This window comes from Citrus sinensis, chromosome 6 (assembly GCF_022201045.2).
Source record: "Citrus sinensis cultivar Valencia sweet orange chromosome 6, DVS_A1.0, whole genome shotgun sequence".
NCBI lineage: Eukaryota > Viridiplantae > Streptophyta > Magnoliopsida > Sapindales > Rutaceae > Citrus > Citrus sinensis.
The window spans coordinates 5609644-5617244 of record NC_068561.1 but is presented as its reverse complement, the minus strand read 5'-3'; the positions used below and the strand labels follow the sequence as shown (position 1 = coordinate 5617244).

Sequence of the window (7601 nt, the reverse complement as noted above, 5' to 3'; positions counted from 1 at the left end):
CCCTAGAGTGGATGGACTTCATGTGTTGTTTTATCAGTCTCAATGGTCTGTCGTTGGGCCCTCAATTTGTTGTTTTATTAAGAATATTTTTGCAAATAAGTACATCCCTATAGAGATTAATATGACCCCTTTAGTCCTTATTTTGGAAGTTGATAATCCTCTCAATTTAAAGATGTATTGGCCCATAAGCCCTTGTATTGTGGTTTATAAGACAATGACCAAACTGCTTGCTAATAGACTTCAAACTATCCTTCCTCATGTCTTTGGGCCGCAGTAAATGAGCTTTGTTCCTAGACGACATATTATTGAGAACATTGTTGTTGCTCTGGAAGTGGTCTATTCCATGAGAAGAAAATTCGGTAGGAGATGTTATATGGCTATTAAAGTATATCATGAAAAACCTTATGATAGGTTAAGCTGGAGCTTTATTTTTGATACTTTACTAGAGACAACCATCTTGATGGATATCATTCATGTTATTATGGAATGTATTACCACCGCAAGAATAAATGTTCTTTGGAATGGTGAACTTACAGAAGATTTTGTATCCTCTAGGGGCATTAGACAAAGGGATCCTATTTCCTCTTATATCTTTGTATTATATATTAAAAGGCTGAGCCATGGCATTTCTAAAGTAGTGAGTAAGGATGTGTGGAAACCAATGTGTCTCTCAAGAAATGGAACCCCCTTCTCACATTTATTTTTTTACAAATGATCTCTTGTTTTTGGTCGAAGCCTCGTGTGACTAAGCAAGGATTGTTAACTCAATCCTAGAGGATTTCTGCAACAGGTCTAGAGTTAAAACCCAACCATTTTTCTTGAAGAATGTCCATAATGGTGAGGCCTCCTGCACTGGCAAATTCCTTGGCTTTACAATCACAAAGGATCTTGGAAAGTCTCTTGGAATACCATTGCCTCATTCATAAGTAACTAGGATGACTTATCATGAAATTATTGACAAGGTAGAAAAATGCCTCTTGGGTTGGAATGCTTTGCATTTATCCTTAGCGGGAAGAATCACGCTTACTCAGTCTGTTTTACAAGTAATACCCTTATATGCCATGCAAATGTCGGAGCTTCCAATGAGGGTTAATAATAAGATTGATCAAATTTGTAGGTGGTTTATATGAAGTGGGTCGGATGATCATAACAAGATGAGTTTTATCAGTTGGGACAAGGTTTGTTAACCAAAAATTTATGGCGGCTTAGGGCTTAAAAACCTTGGAATGATGAACAAAGCCTTAATTATGAAACTAGTGTGGGGGCTGATTTCTAAACCAACAAGTCTTTGGTGTAGAGTGCTCTATAGAAAATATGGGCTAGCTGATTTGGATTTCCCACCTGTGTTACCAACTCGTAATGGTTCGCATCTGTGGAAATCAATTTGAAATGTTTGGTCTGATACTCTTAAGGGGCTTCGGTGGAATATAAGAAATGACAAAAGGGTCCGGTTTTAGTGGGATTGTTAGGTTACAAAGAATAATCCCTTGGTTTCTTATACAGTGGCCCCTATTCTAGATGATAGCCTAATGAAATTGGTTGTCGACTTTGCTTTTGCTAATGGCCACTGGCATTGGGAATCTTTTGAACACTTTCTCCTTAATTTTATTATTCTAAGAATTGCAGCAGTTCAGGGGCCAATGGAAGGAAATGGTGATGATCAATTTTTTTAGGCTAATTCGCAATTAGGGAAATTCTCTGTCAAGTATGCTTATGCAGCCATTACTAAAAATATTACTGATGTAAAAACTCTCAGAGGAGCCTTGGTTGGAAATAGAAGGGATGTAGAAAATTCTCTGTACATGATCGATTGAAGACAAAAGTTGAAATTAGGCAGAGACACTTTCATATTGATTGGACTTATGACCATTGTGGGGTGGCAATGAAGACTCCACTTCATGTCCTTCGCTATTGTTTTATGGCCAAAAGATTGTGGAACCAATTCCTCTCGAGTGAGTGTCGTCAACCTTTCTTTTCTTCAAATCTTAGAGTTTGGCTAACTCTTAACTTAAGTAGTAATCGATGCATGAAGAATGGTTTGGAGTGTTCTTGTGTGTTTGAGGTTGCGATATGGAGACTGTGGCTTTGGCAGAATCATAATCAGTTTAATCTGTTATCCATTGATACCTTTAGCATGCTACAAGATATTATTACACGAGCATAAGAGATCTCTAGCACGAACAAATTTGGTCTAAATGGGAAGGGAAGTAAACTGGTGAAATGGATTGGTTGGCAGCCTTTTGTATGGCCTAGCTTGGTGTAAACTCAACTCTGATGTTGCTTGTAAAAGAAATGAGAGCTCTACTACTGGTGGACTTCTTTGGGACTGCAATGGAAGTTAAGTTTGTGGTTTTGCGATGAACATTGGTTACTGCACGGTCACAGTTGCAAAACTATGGGGTGTTTACAAGGCTTGGTCATGGCTTGGGACCACAGTGTTTGTTGGCTGCTTATTTAAGTTGATGGTCGATGTGTTGTTCAAATGCTAAATAATCTTGGGTTAATGACTATGAATATTCTCCATTAGTAAGGTCAATTAAGGAGCTCATGCACAAGAGTTGGCACATTACTATTAACCATATTTAACGGGAGGCGAATTTTGCCGCAGACTCCCTTTCGAATTACTCTACCGACCTTCCCATTAGCCTTTACAAATTGAGTAGTCCCCTGGCTAGTGTCACTCATTTTCTTCATCATGACTTGTATGGGATTGCTTACCCTCGCTTAGTGTCTTCTTAGCTCTATTGTAAGAGCCCCTTTTGTATCAAAAAAATAATGAAATAATAGAATTTAAATTCTGCGTACACATTCTAAAATACGAATTTAAAATTTATTTATAGCCATCTAATTATAGTAAAGCGTTAATTTTTTTTTGTTGGTAAATGTGCAGACATTACAATGGAAATTTTGATTTTACAATTTGTTTAGACAACTCTTTTATGATTTTCAATAATTTATTCTTACAAGTAATATTTATTGTACTGTTTGATTAGTTATTGATGCAGATTAGGCATCTCTATCTTATTTAAATTAGTTTTCTTATTGTCTTAAAGTTTATTGTTCTTTTCTTAAGAGTTTAGGATTTTGTTTCTTTTACTTTATAGTTTAGGATAATTACTTGTAATGTAATTATCCATCTCTTGTAGTCTTTGAAGACAGATTTGAATTTAATAATATTTTTAATTTTCAAAGGGATTGTTTCTTTATTCTCAAGAATTAACAGGAATATTAGAACATGAAACTTTCACTGTATCAGTTGTACTCCTCTTTTTCTTTAATGATAATTGTTTTTCTCATTTGTTGGGGATTATCCAAAAAAAAATCTCCACGAAGCTAGTTAAATATTTTTCAAGTGGTTAAGATATTGGAAGGAGATAAATATAGCTATTGTAGACATAAATTTTATTCTAATGAGATAATTCTATAATGTTGTAATTGATGTGGATCGTTAGATTTAAATGAAAAATCTCCACCATTAATTCAAAATAAATAAGTAACCAATTACTTACTTAACATGTAATTATCCTTTTTTGCTCAAGTTACTGATTACACTTACTAGTCTTATATATGATTTATAAAATTATGTGTTATTCGACATTTCATGTTGACTTATAAGTTTTGTGTAAAATTTACAAGCTTTTGTTTTGTTTATAATTTTAAAGATCAATTTACAACTCGAACATTAATTTACTCCATTTTTCTTCAATTTACTAGTGCTAGATGTGGTTTACAAATTTTATGTTTCATTTCACACTTAATGATAATTTACAAGTTTTACGTCATTTTTTTAATTTTTTTCTTTTTACAATTCTTAAGATCAGTTTACCACTCCAATATTAATTTGCCCATTTTTCATTCAATTTACTAGTCCTATGAATGCTTTACAAATTTTCTTTTTCATTTTACACTTAATGTCAATTTACAAGTTTTATTTCATTTTTCTAAGTTTTTAATTTTTTTACAGTTCTGATTACCAATTTATCACTTCGATATTAACCTACTCTTTTTTCTTTCAATTTACTAATCTTATGTATGGTTTATAAACATTTTTTTTATTTCACACTTAATATTAGTTTACAAGTTTTATGTTTTTTTTTTTTTTACAATTCTAAAGACTAATTTACTACTACATAATTAGTTTACAAATGTTTTATAATTTACAAATTTTTTGTTTCATTTCACACTTACTATTAATTTGTAAGTTTTTTTTTTCATTTTTCTAAGTTTTTTAACAATTTTGAAGACTAATTTATGATTATATCATTAATTTACTCAATTTTTCTTTAATTTACTAGTCCTATTTGTTGTTTATAAATTTTTTATTTTATTCCACACTTAATATTAATTTACAAATTTTATGTCATTTTTTCAATATTTTTTTTTTACAAATATGAAGACCAATTAACTATTGTATCGCTAATTTACCCCCTTTTCCTTTAGTTTACTGATCTTGTGTGTGCTATACGTGGTTCACATTAATAGGGGTGGGCAAAAAATTAAAGAACCAAATCGAACCGTTTCTATTCGGTTCTATCAGATTCAGTTTGATAATTCATTTGATTTGTCTAATAACCTGAATTAGCAGTTCGATTTCGGTTGGGATTGATGAAATCCAAAACTGAATCTAGATTAAGTTAGCAAGCAAGCCATCGCCGTCAAGTAAAACATAACTCACAAATCTCCTCATTCTTATCCAAATTTCACAGCCCCCGTCGCGCCTTACATAGCCAGCTATTGCCGTCCGTCAGCCAGAGTCGAACTTGCCATCTAAGGTATGTTTCTCTCTATCTTTGCCGCACTGTTTGATTTTGTTTTTGTTTATTTCTGGCTAGTTTCTCTCTATTGAATTTTTTGAGCTCGACCTAAAATTGGCTTTGGTTATGTTTTGTTTAATGCTTAATAATGGGGTTTCTGTTGATAGATTCTCGACATCGTTAGTTTTGAAAGTATGTTCTCGGTTGGGTTTGATTAGGGAAGGATTGCAGATTCACGACTTGTTGAGGAAAGTGACATTTAGGTCAGATTTATTTTTGATAAAATGGGAATGAGGACTCAGTTTCCTCTAATTCCATGATTGATGGGTATGTTAAGAGTGGTAACATTGAGTCAGCTCATGAGTTGTTTGATTCTATGCCTATAATTCCATGAGTGATGGGTATGTTTTGTTTAATACTTAATGGTTATGTGCAGTTGAAAGCTGGGCTCGAGTTCACTTGGCATATGTTTGTGAAAATGCATGAAAAAGACTTCATTTGGTTTTGCATGACTGTTTTGTTTGCAGCTGTGTTTTTTTGGCATGATTAACTTTTAAGCTCATTCTAATGGACTTTATTAATCTTTTTTTTGTAGTTGGGAAGGCATTTGCAGTAGCAACTGTGATACTATTTGGTGGGGCTAGGAAAAATAGTTACATTGGAGCCTGCTGAGGGTGAAGTTTGTGTAAGTTTTCAACTTTGATTTATTGCCATTATTACTCTCTAATTTACACTGTGTATGTTTCCTCTTGTTCAGTGTTCTTGCTGTTATGACTGGTTAGATAGCTATTTTGATTATTTATGTTGTTACAATCTCTACTAGTTAATTAATATGAAAAAAAACACTTTCATCTCAATTCTGTTATGGGACATGGATGTAGAAACTGATTATAGTAAAATGAATTTTGTTCTTGATCCATTCCGAAGTTCGTTGACTTCTCAAATGGTGGAAGCCTTAATTTGTTCACAAAATTGGTTACGCTCTTCAATCGGTAGCAATGAATAAGTTCATGTTAACATTGATGATTCATGCATTCAAGACTTAGAGCTTTATCAAATAGTTCAATCTGGTAAGTCTTTCAACTTCAAGATTGTAATTTATGCATGTTTAGTTTTTATTTGTTAAATTAATTTATATTAAATTATTTTTATATAGAGCTTGAGAAATCTACAGTTACATCATTGGATTCATCAACTATGGCGGCTTGAAGCTTTTACGAAAGGAAGAAAGGAAGTCATGGATTGAATTATTGAAAGCTTGGATTTTAATTTGTAGTAAATTATTCTTATTACTGGGTGTTATTTTATTAGTGGATTATTGGACGTTGGTGTAGGATTTTGATTGATGACTTGTATTTTAACTTTTTAAACTTTTAAAGTAAGCATTGAAAAAAAAATTGAATTAAACGGGTGAGTGTATAAAAGAGATGCCGACCCGAACCGGATTTATTGGTTTAGGACTGTTCATGGAAAATCGGTTTGTAAAAAATTTATGACATAACAAGAATTGAATTGGTTATGTTCGGTTTGGTTATACAGAAAACTGAACCAAACCGAATTTTGCCCACCTCTAATTCACAATAATGTTGTTTTATTTCACACTTAATATTAATTTATAAGTTTTATTTTTTTGAAGTTTTTTCATTTTTTATAATTCTAAAAATCAATTTGCCATTCTAGTATTAATTTATCACTTTTTCCTTCAATTTACTAGTCTTATGTGTGATTTATAATTTTTTTATTTTATTTCACATTTAATGTTAATTTATAAGTTTTACGTTGTTTTTCTAATTTGTTTTTATAATTTTAAAGACCGACTTGCCATTTTAATGTTAATTTATCCTTGTTTTTTAATTTACTAGTCTTATATGTGGTTTGTAATTTTTTTGTTTAATTTTACACTTAATGTCAATTTTCAAGTTTTATATCATTTTTTAAGTTTTTATTTTTTTTACAATTTTAAAGACCAATTTATCATTCCAACATTAGTTTGTCCCATTTTTCCTTCAATTTAGTAGTCTTATATGTGGTTTACAAATAATTTGTTTTATTTTACACTTAATGATAATTTACAAGTTTTATGTTATTTTTCTAAATTTTTATTTTTTTTATTTTTTACAATTCTAACTATGTATGTTTTACAAATATTTTGTTTCATTTCTCACTTAACGTCAATTTACAAGTCTTATGTTATTTTTTAAAAATTTTTATTTTACAATTCTAAAGATCAATTTACTATCCAACATTAATTTACCCTCGATTCCTTCAATCTACTAATTTTATGTGTGATTTACAAATAATTTTTTTTCTTATTTCACACTTAATAATAATTTAGATTCATTAGTTTAGATCGGTTGATCCGACTCAAATGTAGTGTGAAATTGGTTAAAGTGTTAGACTATTGACATCCTTTTGAAAGTCTTTCAAAACAAATTTACAGTAAGTATGAATTTAACCGATGAATTTATGATGGATCTACGATATATATATATATGTTCACAACTTAATTTATACTTTTATTTACCTAAAGCAGATAGATATCCTTATTTATCTAAAGTAGATTTGTATTTATAGTATATATGATGAATTTTGGAAAAAAAAAATCATATCATAGCTCTTGGCTCACAATTATTTCGTTTCATTATTTTATAGTTTGATCCAATCAAGGAATTTAGACCACATCAATTTGTATAAAAATAATAAATATTTGTGTAATTAAAAAATAAAACTTAAGAACGTGGCATTACTAATTACTAATAAATTAATAAGCTGAAATATAGTTATGTTAACATCATATTATATCTTATCCAATAATAATATAAAATAAAAAGAACTAAATAAACAAAA

General features: G+C 30.7%; 1 long non-coding RNA gene across 1 annotated transcript; it reads left to right on the top strand.

Moving 5' to 3' along the window:
- Positions 1 to 4445: 4445 nt before the first annotated feature.
- On the top strand, positions 4446 to 6287 carry LOC102625508 (uncharacterized). Its single transcript, XR_372150.4, has 4 exons — positions 4446 to 4772; positions 5350 to 5439; positions 5682 to 5824; positions 5911 to 6287. It is a non-coding gene; the product is annotated as an uncharacterized LOC102625508 (long non-coding RNA).
- The last annotated feature ends 1314 nt before the right edge of the window (positions 6288 to 7601 follow it).